This window comes from Pogona vitticeps, chromosome 1, assembly GCF_051106095.1.
Source record: "Pogona vitticeps strain Pit_001003342236 chromosome 1, PviZW2.1, whole genome shotgun sequence".
Classification (NCBI taxonomy): Eukaryota; Metazoa; Chordata; class Lepidosauria; order Squamata; family Agamidae; genus Pogona; species Pogona vitticeps.
This window is the reverse complement of record NC_135783.1, coordinates 99,293,191-99,308,403: the sequence shown is the minus strand read 5'-3', so window position 1 is coordinate 99,308,403 and position 15,213 is coordinate 99,293,191.

The window sequence follows — 15,213 nt, the reverse complement described above, 5'->3', positions numbered from 1 at the left end:
GGTTTAATTGTATTTGTAAACTAAACTTCTTTGGGCATTTCAAATTTTAAAAAATACAGAAATGTTCTTAAGTAAATAACCACATAAATAGAAAGAAATCTTTTTTAAAAAAGCATTTGGTTGTGTTATTAATTTTTTTTTCAGAAGCTTGGTTTCAGAAAGCCAATTAATAACATGAATTACAAAAGTTTTGTAGCTATATATAAATATAAAATTACCATTGCAGTTCTAGTTTGTTCTCCAGAATGCCCAAGATCTGTAGAAATGGGATCATGCTGTGTCTGTGTGAGATCATGGTACGAGGAGAGTGGAAAGCAGAAGTTAGTTCTGAAGTAGCAACTTTTATCATCCAAAAGGATTTGATCACAGAGATCCCTGTAAGGATGGCATTTGTTTCCATGGAAAGTCACACTGTACCACTGATCAAATAAAAGGAAGCCAAATTGTCTTGAAGTCACTGGTGTCAATCAGTTCTGTAGTTCCTCTGACTTCTTTTGTTAGCCTCTTATTTTATTTGTTTGTTTGTTTGTTTGATTGTTTGTTTGTTTGATTGATTGATTGATTTCTATACCACCCATCTGGCAGCCAAGGCCACTCTGGACAGTTTACAATGACTAAACAGTAACTATAACATAATCACAAAAACATATCAACATCCATAAGTTATAAAAGTGCAAAACAAAAATACTATAAAATACAACAAGAGACAAAATAAAATACAATAATATGAAATAACATGAAAAACATGGCGGTAGATTAGATGTTACGTTGGTGGAAGCCCTACTGCATCCGGATGTTATTTGATCTGGGAAGGTCTGTCTAAATAACCAGGTTTTTAGTAATTTTTAAAAGGTGCCCAGTGAAGAGGCCTGGCAGAATTCAGGTGGGAGGCTATTCCACAGTTGCAGACGAGAACAGGTCCAATTTCTAATGGTAGTTTTCCAGACCTCTCTCGGGGTCAGGACTTTCAGCTGCCCTACCTGAGATGATCTTACTGGACAGGCAGACCTAACAGGAAGGAGGCGTTTGGCTAGATATCGAGGTCCCAAACTGTTTAGGGCCTTATAGGTTAACACCATCACTTTAAAGCTGGAACGGGACCAAACAGGTAACCAGTGCAAGCCAGCCAAGGTGGGGAAAATATATTGGTGTTTTCTAACCCCACCCAATAGTCTGGCCACCACGTTCTGGACCCATTGCGGTCTCCATAGCAGCCCCAAGGGCAGCCCCACATAGAGGGCATTGCAGTAGTCTAATCTCAAGACTATCAACGCACAGACCAACATATTAAGGGACCTGGTTTCAAGGTAGGGACACTGTTGGGCAATCCACTTTAGGTGAAAGTAGGCAGATCAGACCACAGATGCTACCTGAGATTTCATTGATAGTGCTGGGTCCAAAAGTCTGCCCAGACTGCACATCTCATTCTTCATGGAAAGAGTGGTTCCCCTGAAAGAAAAGGAAGCACTCAGACCACAAATACTAGAGAGGCCCGCCTGCAGGATTTCCATCTTGTTCAAGTTCACCCTCAATCTCTTTTCCCTGATCCATCCTAGCACCGCATCCAGGCAGTGCTCAAGGGACAGGGTGGCATCCTCTGCAGAGGGATGGAAGGTGAAGATAGAGCTTGGTGTCATCGGCATATTAAAAAGCTTGAAAAATCCTGATGTCCTCCCACAGTGGCCTCATATAGATATTAAACAGCATTGGGGAAATAATTGACCCCTGTGGGACTCCTCAATTGATAGTCCAAGCAGCGGACAGCATCTCCCTAAGCTGTACTATCTGAGGGCAGTCCTCAGAAAGGACTGGAGCCAGCCCAAGGCCTGACCACCAATTCCCAACCTCGAGAGCTCCCCAGGAGGATAACGTGGTCAACAGTATCAAAGGCCCTGATGTTTTGCCCAATCCCAGATGAATTTATATAAGGGTTTCCAGAGAAAGACTGAGACTATCCTTCTGTTGTTTGGCCATTTTGTATCTTATAAGTAACAAAAATAAGCTCTATATAAAGAAGCAAGGTACTGACATCCATAGAGAGGGTACAAACTGCTCCTGTTCAGAACTTGCATCTTCGAAAAAATGATTAGTAAATAAATTTAAATAACCTCATATTTTTAAAGTAACACATATCAATTTAAAGTCCTATATGTAGGATTTTAAATTTCATTCTTATTCTGCTTCCTCACAATATTTGAAATATTTATTTAACCTTGGTATATGATATGTACATTAAGTTGACTATAGTGAAACACTTATCATTGTATTCACGAAGGCTTTCACAGCCGGGATCTACACCCACGACAGAAAAGAGGCATAATCAAAACACTGGTAGACCTGGCAAATTGGAACTGTGAAGCACCAAACTCACCCATCTGAACTGGGCCCTACAGGCGAATGGCTATTCCAAGAATGAAATCTAAAGAGCCATCAAACCAAGAAAACAATACCAAGCTGAAGAAGAAAAACAGCCACCCACAAATAAGGTATTTCTGCCATACATCAAAGGGGTCACGGACTGCATGGGGAAACTTTTGAAAAAACACAACCTACAAACAGTATTCAGACCCACCACAAAAATACAACAAATGTTACAGTCAGCAAAGGACAGAAGGGACCCCCTCACCACTGCAGGAGTATACCGGATACCTTGCAGTTGTGGACAGGTATATATTGGAACCACAAAATGAAGCATCCACACCAGAATCAAAGAACATGAGAGACACTGCAGATTAAAACAACTTGAAAAATCAGCAGTAGCTGAACATGCCCTTAAACAAGCTGGGCATGAAATTCTATTTCAAAATACTGAAGTACTGGACGACACCAGCAATCTGTATGTTAGACTGCACAGGGAAGCCATTGAAATCCATAAACATAAACAGAACTTCAACAGGAAAGAAGAAGGCCTGAAACTAAACCCAGCCTGGGGCACCATTCTGGAAAATATAACCTGCAAAAGGTCACCGAACTCTTACCCAGCCACAAGGGCCAGAGATCATCGCACAAAAAAGACCAGCTAACAACACCCATCAATCACAGTGACAGATAATCTCTCCCTCTCCCCCCTCCCTCATCAAAACAAAAACATGCTGATCACCCTATCTCCTGAAAAAAAGACAAAATCCGTTCCCACAGCTATAAATACTATCCAACAAACACCAACAGAGCATGGACAGAGTTCCTACTCCAGTCCTCTGAAGATGCTGGCCACAGAGACTGGCGGAACGTCAGGAAGAACAACCTTCAGAACACGGCCAAAGAGCCCGAAAAACCCACAACAACCAAACACTTATCATGTTATTCTCAATTAAGAGGGTTTGTTTATAGGCACGAAAGGGAACTCTTGAAAAGCAAATGCCATTTTGACCTTTACAACCCCTGAGCTCACCCTTTAAATTGACCAATCTATATCCGTCAATCCATCATCTTAAAATAGATCAGCAGATTATAGTAGTATCCCAGCTTCATCTTGTGATATCTCTTTGTCTCCTCATGATAGGTTTTGGCCTAGTAACCTCAGGATAACAGTCGCTAAGAGTCATGCTTTTTAAATGTTTAGTCAGATACCCTTAATTTCAGCCACAAGACCAGGAATCTCAAGGCAGGCTCCAAGTCAGTCCCCAAAACTCTCTCTTCTGCAAAATAAGACTTCCAGGAAATTCGAGAATAAATTCCATGCCCTGTGCACTGCTTATGTAGATTCCTAGTAAAACTACCTTCCTTCCCTTCTTTTCTTTTCTTTTTTTTTTTACAAAGGTATGTTTCTCCAAAAAAGTTAAAACTAGGTTGCTGAAGGCATTGTGAATGTTATAGTTTTATTCATGCTTTCTATCAGATTATTTCACTCATATTTTAGATTCTTGTAAAATTGTGCCAACCTATTGCTTTTACGTTAAATATGTTTCCAACTAAGTGTACAGAAGGATGGAGTAGAAGGAAGAAGAGGTACGTAGGAGGTTCTTGAAAGGATGCAAAGAGGACCCTCTACTTGCAGAGACCTAAAGTTGTACAGGAAATTTCAAAGAAGACAGAGCATGATCCTATGTATGCCATCTATTTAAACAGTATTATCAGTAATTCTGTTTGTAAGGCTAAAGCTAAAAAGTAGTAGAAACAACTGTGCTTAATGTACCAGGCCAGTGGCTTGTGATGTGCCGGGTAAAAACAGATGCAGGTGGGCTTCGAACATATGGTCATCCAAAGTACATACTGTCCCATTTGCTTTCAAAGCAGGGAATCACAACGCCACTAAGAATACCTGCCTTCACTTTATGAAGCTATCAGGGCAGAGTTACCGTACTTTCCGCAGTTTAATTCTAGCTCTAAGGGAGATTGTTGGTTATGAGAATTTGAACTTAGAAAGTGGGGGCTAGTTTGGGTTGTTCCTGAGAAATAACGCCTAAAAGCGGTATCGCTCCTATGCTTTCTATTACTGCACTTTTCTCTAGCTTGGCACCTCATTACTAACACACTTTTATGAAATCGATGTTTGTTTTGTGGCATTCCTTGCAGTGAAAGATGGCAAATAATTCTAGTAGTGAATGAGACCTATTCCAGGGTTGGGATCTGATTTATATGAAACAGGTGCACATAGGTATTAGGAAAAACGTATACTCACCCGCTTTGTAATCAATTTAAACCTCAGCTTTGCTTGCTAGGGGACCTTTTTACTACATAGCTTTTTTCCTGATCAATAGGCTGACATGCGAATAGTTAAAAACTCTCTTGCCCAGTGGCAAACCTGCATGCAATTTATGTTAGGTTTTCTGTGGCACTTTTTCCCTGTATGTGTGAAATTGGAAACAATAAATCTGAAGCCTTTGCTGGCTTTTGCTTAAGCCATGCTGTTTTATATGCTGTGACAAAGGTTCCTACAGTTCGATCTTTCTGACTGAGCTGTGCCCGTTCTCTAGGGAATGGAAGGAGTAGTATTTGTTTGTTTAATGCATTTGTTATGACCAAATTATAGGTTGCAGATCACCCATTGTTACAAGCTAAAAGCTGACTCCCCTGCCCTGAAATATGATTTAGACAGGTCTTCACAATTGAGCAGACATATTTAACAAGCGACATCTACATTTAGGTGCAAAAAAGTGAATGAAAATGCAAAGGAAGCTGATTTGCAGGAGGTGTGAAAAGGTCACATTATAACAATCACACATCTTTCAGCACTTGAGGAGTTCCCTTTTGTATTGATGGGTTTTCTGTAATATATACCTCTTTTAATGTATAACATGCAATTCTATATCAAAGTAACTAGTGGTAGTGGATCATATAATAAATTAATTTTAAATAATGTAGAACTAAACTGTTAACAGAACTGCCACATAAACTAAAAAAAAAACAAACCAAAAAAAACCTTTCAGTTAGCCCCCCCAATACAAATCTTTTAAAAGCAACAACAGATGAAAACCATCATGTATTTCTAATAAATGGTTGTATAAGGAGCCCTCACTGAGAAAACCCTATCTCTAATGCCAATCAATTTTACACATGTTAATAGCAATGAAGGCCTCTGTCAAAGGTATTAGCATGTATGTAGGCATCCTTCAGTCTCTAGAGACTATGGTAACATGCTCTGAATAGAGGTCTTGGAACAGCATCTAGTGTGGCTGAAAAGGCCAATTTGAGAGTGACAATCCCTTCCACACTGAAGCTAAATACAGTCTGTACCCTGTCCAGCTCCCTGATTTTGCTGGTTTCAGGACCTCTTTGCCTTAGCGACAGTTACCGGGATACCTGGTGGCTTTAGTTTGGGGCAGGAAGTGGCGTCACTTCGTTGGGGAGGTTGGGGAGTTTCGAGCACTGTTTTGCTTAAGCTCCCCCCCCCCGGTTATTGATTTCTCCCCTCATTGTTTTACATCCCGTCCGCTGTTTTGTGTATTAAAGGGATTGTGGGGAGAGGGAGGTTGGCTTGTAGCCTCCTGCCTGGGAGACGGGGGAATTGTAGGTTTGTTTTGCAGGCTGTTTGAATTGCTTTCAGTTTTGGATTCACGAAGTTGTGGGCTGTTTATTTTGGCGGGTGCCATTTGGTTTAGTTAGGTCCCGCTTTTTCATATCCCACCATTTTGAGGGGAAAGGGCATAATAGTGATTTACTAAATTGGTCAAAAAAAGGAAAGAAAAGGGGGGACGGAAGTTCATTAAGCATAATACAATTGATACTTAGGTGATATTTGAAGTGTTGGAAGCAGAAGCTAAAGAGGGCAAAGCCACACAGTGGCCTGTTATTGGTGTAAGGGGGCCTTGAGGTTTGACAGGCTCAAGGCTGTTTTAGGATTGGCTGAGGCACTAGGTTAACAGCAAGACACCCAAGGAAAAATAGCAAAATGCCACCTAAAAAGGAGGTGGAAACAAAAAAGGTAAAGCTCCTGCAAAGAAAAAGGTAGTGCCCCAGGTTTCTCCTCCACATTCATCATCAGACGAAGAGTCCTGAGGCTATACTGCGGGATTTGCAATCCAAAGTGTCAAACCTGGAGGCTCAAAAGTTAGCTAAACAAACCCCTCCGCAGCGCAAGATTACCCTGCGCCGATCTGTGAGGGACACAAAGGGACGCCGTAAGGCAGAGATGAGGGCACTGACACAGGAACTCATGAAATGTTTTGATGCCCTTGAATCTGAGCAGGCTCGCAACATGGAGGAGCAAACCATGTATGAAGGATTAGCCTCAGCTGAAAGGGTGCCAGGAGGAAGAAAGCATAGTAGGATGGAGGCAACAGAACGCCAAGACACCACAGAGGAAACGTCATCTGGGCATGAGCCCTATGATGAACCCTGTACAAGTTCACAAGGGGCATTGGAGGCTCCAGGAACATCGGTGGCTGCATTTGGTGAGCGCACAGCTATGCGCAATACACAAGGTCACTCTGCTACCTGGCCATGGGCTGGAGGCATGCAGCATCCATATGTTTTCCCCAACTCTTATGCAACACCACCAGTGGTTTCTGGCCCCCAATAAGCCCACAATGGTTTGGATGGGGCATGCCCTATGTAAATCCTGCTACAGCAGGAACGTCTAGTGCAAGTAAGGACACAGGAACTAAGCAACACCCTTCAGTACCCGATACTGGGTACAACACGGTCCCGATGGCGGAACTTCCATATATGGATTATAGCACGCCATTGGGAGATCATTTAACCCCGGCAGTGAAGGAGAAGACATGGAAGGATAATACATAGATTTTTATGAGTTGCTGAACTGGCAGGTTGAGCTTCAGGAAACAGATAAAGGCGACGAGACACTGAAAGAAAAATACAGGAGGAAGAGGCCTGATAGAAATTGGACATATTGGGTTACTGGGTTCACTATATATGCAGGGGTCCTGGTTAAAACTCAACCCTGGAGGGCATCAGCCCTTTTCCAGTATTTCGATATACTGTGTAGAGGAAAAGCAGAATTTGAAGGCCTGGCGTGGCTTCGTTATGATGAAGCATTTAGAATGAGGAGTGCAATCAGGCCCAAGCTACGATGGGACAAGCCACACCCTGGGCTTTGGTTGCAACACATGACGCCCGCCAAATGCAATCTAGGTGATAGATTTGACAGCGGGTATCTCAATATAAAATCTACAGAGACCACTAATACCTGCCAGGGGGCGGGGCAGGCAGTTCAGCCCCAGCTGCCTTGCTATGAATTCAGTAACAAAGGTTTCTGTGCCAGGTCCCCAGGCAGACACATCATGATTATTGGCCACAGTTGCGTCTATTGGGCGGCACGTTATGCTGCATCTTCCCCATGGGGAATGATTTGGGGGCTTGGTGCCCATGCATTTATGTCATGGAAAGGCATGTGTGGCATGCATTGGTTACAGTTTGGAAGGATGACCTCTTTGGAACATATGCCTCTGGGCATTTTGGTGGTTCATTTGGTTGGCAATGGCATGTCCAGAGTGCCAGAAAAGGCACTGATTTCTTGATATTGGAGACCGATGGAGTCCACCTATCTGATGCAGGTTTGGACATTTTTCTGGAGTATATAAAGGGGGCCTGCTTTCTGAGCTTGGTCAGCTCAGTGGGAACATGGGACATAGCCAAGGCTAGTCCTCATGCTGTGGCGTGTAGTGCAGGAAAAACTGGTTGTCTCGGTGTGTCCCTTTGATAATTATGCTAAGCCAACAGCGCATCGGACCTTCCAGCTCTGCGGATCGTGCGATTACAGGGCCGGAGGTGGCAAGATGCGCTGGGCCACTTTTGGACCGACAGCCATCAAATATAGATGGCTCGAGGTCTGGGGTGTTTAATAGAGGCCTGCCTGGTTTCTCCTATCATCAAGACAGCTGAAACCTGGGGCCTGGGATTCGCCCATTGACTGATAAGGATTAATTGGATGCCATGCAGTTATTTCTCTGCACTACCGCAGGCCCCTTCAATTTTGGAATTGGTTGTTTGGTATAATCAGAATTGGTTTAATAAAGTGTGGCCCATATTTAATCCAAAAGTTATTGTCTTGCATCTTCCTTTCGGGACCTGGGGGGGGCAAGTGTCTCTTCAAATTGGGAGAGGCCCTGCTGCACTGCCTGCCTCCAGGCTGACCACTCAAATGTCAAGGTTTCCCATCTGTTGGGGTCCATTCCTAAGGCCTTCAAATCCCGCTTGCAAATATCCAACTGCAGGTGATGCCGTCCTGTCCCTCCAGCGCTGCCTGGGGGCCATATAGAAATGGATGCAGGAGAACGGGCTGAAGCTGAAACTGGACAAGATGGAAGTTCTGAGGGTGGGTAACCCTGTGGATGGTGGCTTGGAAAACTCCATCATGTTTGGGGGTGTGGCCCTGGCCGCAAAGAGTGGGGTCCGCAGCCTGGGGGTACATCTGGACCCGATACTCATCATGGAAACTCAAGTGGCGTCGGTAGTCCGCACCGCCTTTTTCCACCTTTGGCAGACTGCCCGGCTGCGACCTTACCAAGACATGGGGGTGCTCACTACCTTAGTACATGTGCTCGTAATTTCTAAATTAGACTACTGTAACGTGCTCTACGTAGGGCTTCCTTTGAAGCTGATGTGGAAACTTCAAGTGGTGCAGAATGCGGTGGCCAGACTCCTTACTGGAATGAGAAAATATCAACATATCTCTCTTACACTGGCCATGCTGCACTGGCTGCCCATCCGTTTCCGCATTGACTTCAAAGTGTTAATGCTTACATATAAAGCCCTAAATGGTTTAGGACCTCAATACTTGGCGGGACGCTTATTCCCAACTAGCTCTACCTGTGTCACCCGTGCGAGCCAGGAGGTGAGGCTGAGGAGCCTGATGCCGAGGGAGGCCCGGAAGGAAAGAACTAGAAACCGGGCCTTCTCGTGGTGGCTCCTCGCCTCTGGAATAACCTACCTCCGGAGATTTGTGCTGCACCCTCGCTGGGTACTTTTAAGAACCAACTAAAAACGTGGATGTATAGGCAGGCCTTCTCTACCAGTTAATTCCTGTCCTCTTTCCTTTTTTCCCTCTTTATTTGATTTATTTTGTATTTTTCCCATTGCAAAATCATTTAATTCATTAATTGTTATAAATTCTTCTTGAATTTGTTATGTTTTATGTTGTAAGCTGCCTAGATGGTCGAAATGACTAGATAGGCGGGGTATAAATACAATTAATCATCATCATCATCATCATCATCATCATCATCATCATCATCATCATCATCATCATCATCCTTGTATCTCTGCTGTAGTCTCCCTCTAGGGCGCTTTCCCTGCACAGGAGATTCTCCATACAGGAGATCTTTTGGAATTTGACCATCAGCCATTCTCACTACATGCCCAAGTCAATGTAGATGTTGCTGTTTCAGTAATGTATACATGCTAAAAAATTCTAGCTCATTCTAGGACTACTCTATTTGGAACTTTGTCCTGCCAGGTGATACCAAAAATGCATTGGCGACAACACATATGGAATGTGTTCAACATCCTTTCCTGCCATGCACAAAGGGTCTAGGACTCACTGCAGTGCAGGAGTGTACTCAGGACACAGGCTATATAGACCTGGATCTATAAATCACAATTTTTTTCTAATTCATGCCCTATTTTCAAGTCACATTTCAATTGGCAGTTCAGAGGTCAGCATTATCACCTGTGGCAAAAAGTGTCTCTTTAAAGGCACCAGGGAGTTTTGATGTTCTCCCAAATGAGCTAATTTCAGTCTTTAGAGCTGTAGAGGGCAAAAGCCTACCTCCTCTATCAAGTTCAAAACACCTCTCAGGTGTGCTAGGCATGGGGTATTACAGTAGGGATGGCAATTATAAGCTTGTAGATTTCCCTGCACTCAGGTAGCTTCAACAGTCAGCCTGCCAAGTCCTGGATACTCCTCCAAGGGTGTGGGTGTCTCTGCAACCCAGTGTGCCTCCCACAAGGCATGTCCAAAGTCCAGCTGGACCCAGAAAACCTTGCCCTGCCTATGCAAGGCTTGTGGCACAGGTGGACAAGTAGTGGGCCAAGCCCATGTGTGCCCCTGCTTGGACTCTGCCACTGGGAAAGAGCATTCATGGGGTTCCCTTTGATGATGGTGCTGATCCCTCCAATGCCTTGCCTCTCATTGCCTCACCTCATCCTGGTGCACCCTGGTGGCCTCCTCTGGAGGAACACAAAAGACTACTGAACAACTGGAGTTTGGGACTCAATGACATATGGTCTCCCAGGCCTCCTTGGAGACTTCACCCATCACAGTTTCCTCCTGGACCTCTCAAGTGCCACCAGAGTATCAGCCCAACAGTTCTCTGATGATTCTGTCTCTCTCTTGAATTCCTCTGCCTTGGCAGGCACCTGCAAACCCTCAAGGGCATCGATTGCCTCTCCATCCCAATTCAGAGGTGAGTTGCAGGTATGTAGGCACATGCCAGCTCATGCGGAGGTTGATAGCTCATACTCCTCAGTGCAAACAGAGCTACTGGGCTCACATAAAGCTGCACTGTTGGGAACTCAGGCAAACGTTCTGAAGACAGACACCCACAAACCAGTTAGAATGCATGTGAGAAGGACAGATTCTGACAATGGTGGCAGACCCTGTGCCCAGCCTTCATGGTGGGATAGTGTTTCCCCTCTATAGTGTCCCAAAAGGGATCAGAACTTTCAGGGTTCTGCATTGGAGGATTTCACTCGAGAACCCATGGCTGTCAGCTTTTCTACTTCTTTTCTGTTGGCAGGAGTCTGCCTTTGGGGCAGGGGAAGATTTTGGCAGTGGAGGTGATGATGGAAATCTTCACTCTTACACAGATTGCTTCTCATAAATACAGGGAGGGAGGAGAGAAAAGAGAAACAGCTTCCATTGCATGTGGTGGTTCCATTGCATATGGTGGTTGTCTTTTGGCTCCACTAGAGATACTTCAGGCATCACTATTATAGACTTTTAAACAAGCCCTGAAAACCAATCTGTTTACTTCTTGGAATAAGGTTTTTTAAAAAAATAAAATAAAAAAGAATGTGGTGTAATTTTTACATAGTATCATTTTGCACTATAATTAGTTGTTGAATGCTCTTACTAGTTTAACATATTATCTGCTATAGCAGATAATGTTATTGGTGTGGTGCTGTACAGTTTTAAAAGTTATTGTTGCTTTTACATAATATACAGTAAATGTATGCTGGAAGTCATTGTGGGAGGTTTTTGCCCTGTTCTTGTGCCCCCATCCATACTGCTTCTATTATGAACATAACAACCTTCCAGAAAAATATGCTATCTCAGTGCAAAGGTTGGGAAAACCCCATTTTAAAAACGGTAAAGTGGAGCACTGATGTTGGGTGGCATGGTTGTCTAGGAAGAGACAATGTGACATTCTTTTGTGTAAATCATGCAGTGTAGAGATCTTCAATATCATGAATGCAGACCCGAACCAATGAACTATGAGGCAGGAAAACAATTAAATCTGAACCTTCTTAGATTGTGCCCACTGAGGAATTCATGTACTGCACTTCTTTTCTAGTTCATACTATTATCCTTCATGACCTCGAATGTCAAACACAATAAAAGTGTTGATTCTTTGGTTAACAGAGAGAGGGGGGGTTGTGTTTTTTTAAATGACGAAACTGAAAAAGATGTACTTATCCTGCAAAACTAGTTTATGTCTGTATTAAGAAACAAATAAAGGTTTATTGTAATTAATTATCTAGTTTTACTTTAGTTCGCTTTCTCGTGTAGAAAATCTCACGCTGTTTTATTGTAGTTAATAAAAACTAATTCATTAGGCAGTGAGATAGAATCTTAACAATATATAGACCAAAACTGTGCCCCCTCAGGTTCCAAAAGCAATTTATATGTAGATGACAACCATTTTATATCTCTTTTAGTGTAATTTAGTTTGCATTTTCAAAAGTACAAATGAACTGTTTATCTTCTTGGACGACAACTAGCTAGTTCATAAGCCTCTTTCATCAATACAGAACACCTTTTAAGGGCAAACTTTGAAGCTATTTGGAATTAAAATGTTATTTAAAGCACCAATTCACCACCACTAAAGAGAATCAAGAAGCAACTTGATCTAGCTTTTTCACCAGTGATACTCAGATATCACTTAATTAACCACATGGTGGAAGGATGTGCAAAATTCCTGTGCAAAACTGTGGTTCTGACAGTCAGATCTTCACTAGGAATTAAGGAAGAGGATACTTTTGAGCCTGTGATTAGCCAAGGAATTTGTGGTCCTCTTAGAACCAAAGTCGCAAATGTCACAAATGTTCGTTTCTGGTTTCCCCAATTTCACCAACTTTTTTTCAGCAACCGAATTTAGAAGAAGGGGGAAAACTTAGACTCTTGTCCAAATCCTGTGCCAACCCAAATCCGGCATTTCAAATGGCAGAGTTCCATATAAGTTGTTGCTTGGATGTATCATATTTCAAAATGTAAAGAACCAACATCTAAATCCCACAGTGCTTAGAGATGTGAAGAATACTTTGTGAATATTTTGTTCTTGTTGGTTAAGACTACATTACGATTTGTCTCAGTAGCTTAGGTATCTGGCTGTGGAGCCAGATGTTGGGAGTTCAGTTCCCCATTGTGCCTCCTTGACGAGGGTTAGACCTGATCCATAGGCTTTCTTCCAGCTTTGCAGTTCTAAGATTATTATTATTATATCTGTAGCAATCAATGTGACAAACCCAGACCTACTGGGATATGCCACAGTTTCACTAAGCTGCCACCAACCATTCCCTGTAAGGAGTCACACAGACCAGGAATGGATTTTTAACAAATAAAAGAATAAGGTTTATTTAAAACAACACACAGGGAAAATAAAATGATCAGGTGAATAAGATACAGTAACGTGGCTTAGTCTCAATCATACATACACACAGTTTGGTTCACACAGAACACTTAACTTGAAGCACAGACCCTGAACCTATCAGTTCTGGCTAACCATACAGACACCTGAACCTATCAGGTTGGTACTGACTGACACACAGTAGTACCCTGTCTGACACACAGATTCCCACTCAAGCTTCTTCTCTCAGCTCTTCTCCAGCTTCTCCTCACACGCTCCACATATATATACAGTACAGCCCCTCCTCCTGATGTCCCGCCTTCCACTCCCCATAGGATGGAACTTTCCCTCCAAACCCATGACAGACAGGTAACATCAGTGCTGTATGTAACACCTCCCCTCTTTATAAGTTGTTTTGTAGGGGGAAAGCTAAGGTGCTTTTCTCCAAAAAACAACCTGGATCCAAAACATACAACAACAGTTATACAATAACACACAATACCATACTTACTTATACTTACACTAGGATAACCATATCAATTAGGCATTTAAACATTTACCATTTACAATACATCAAGTTACCTTTATTGATACAAACCGGGCATGTTTAATAAACAACAGGTACATTTAACCTTTTGGTCACCAAAATATATACATAGTCCATGTTTCTTTCGCCGTCTTCATTCTTCAGGTCTTCTTGACAAGGCGTCAGCAACACAGTTCACTGACCCTCTGACCACCTTCACTTCAAAGTCATAGTCTTGCAGGTTTAAAGCCCACCTCATAAGTTTACTATTGTGGGTTTTCATTGTCTTTAACCATTGCAGTGGTGAATGGTCAGTGCACAGAATAAAATGTCTTCCCCAGATGTAAGGCTTGGCCTTCTGGATCGCGTAGACTATGGCCAGGCACTCCTTTTCCACGGTTGCCAAATGTCTCTCACCTTTCTGGAGTTTCCTACTCAGGTAGGACACTGGATGCTGGTCACCATTCTCATCCTCCTGGCAAAGAACTGCTCCTACCCCGCTGTTAGACGCATCGGTGTAGATGATGAACTCCCGGTCGAAGTCTGGAGCACGCAGCACTGGATAGTTGATGAGCGCCTGCTTCAACCTCTGGAACGCCTCCTCACCGTCGCTGGTCCACGGGATGCGGTCATCAGCCTTCTTCCTCGTCAGATCGGTCAGCGGAGCCGCAATCTCGCTAAACCTCGGGATGAACTTTCTGTAGTAGCCCACCAACCCAAGAAATGATTTGACTTTTTTCTTGGTGTTGGGTCTAGGCCAATCACGAACGGCTTCTATTTTGGCCTCTAGGGGTTTTATCACTCCTCCCCCTACTATGTGACCCAAGTATTTTATTTCTGGGCTACCCAGCTGCAGTTTGCTCTCCTTGCAGAGCCTAGGCCAAAGCACTTCCTCCCCTGGGTTAAAGTGCCTCTCCCTGGCTTGCTGGTCATCCCAAGCTTTCTTTCTGACCTTTTGAGCTTGCAGGATCTCTGCTGCTAGCTCTAGGTTCCTCTTTAGGTCATTCCTTAAAGAGTCTATATATGTCACAACATCTTGTGGGTCATCCTGGGTGATCTGCTCCCAATTTTGCTTGATTAAATCAGGTGGCCCTTTCACCCTTCTCCCAAACAAAAGTTCAAACGGACTGAACCCGGTACTGGCTTGTGGCACTGATCGATAAGCAAACAAAAGGGATTGCAGCTTCTGGTCCCAATTGTTTGGATTCTCTGCCAAGTAAGCCCTAATCATGCGCATTAGAGTTCCATTGAACTTCTCAGTTAACCCATTACTTTCAGGGTGATAGGCAGTGGTTTCCTTGTGCTTAATTCCACAGATTTGCCATAAGCGTTTCATGAGCTTCGATGTGAACGATGCGCCCAAATCTGTGATTATTTCTGAGGCAAATCCCATCCTGGACATATACCCCACCAAGGCATCTGCCACTGTGTTAGTTTCAATGTTAGTCAAGGGTATGGCTTCAGGGTACCTCGTGGCATGGTCCACAATGGTGAGAATGA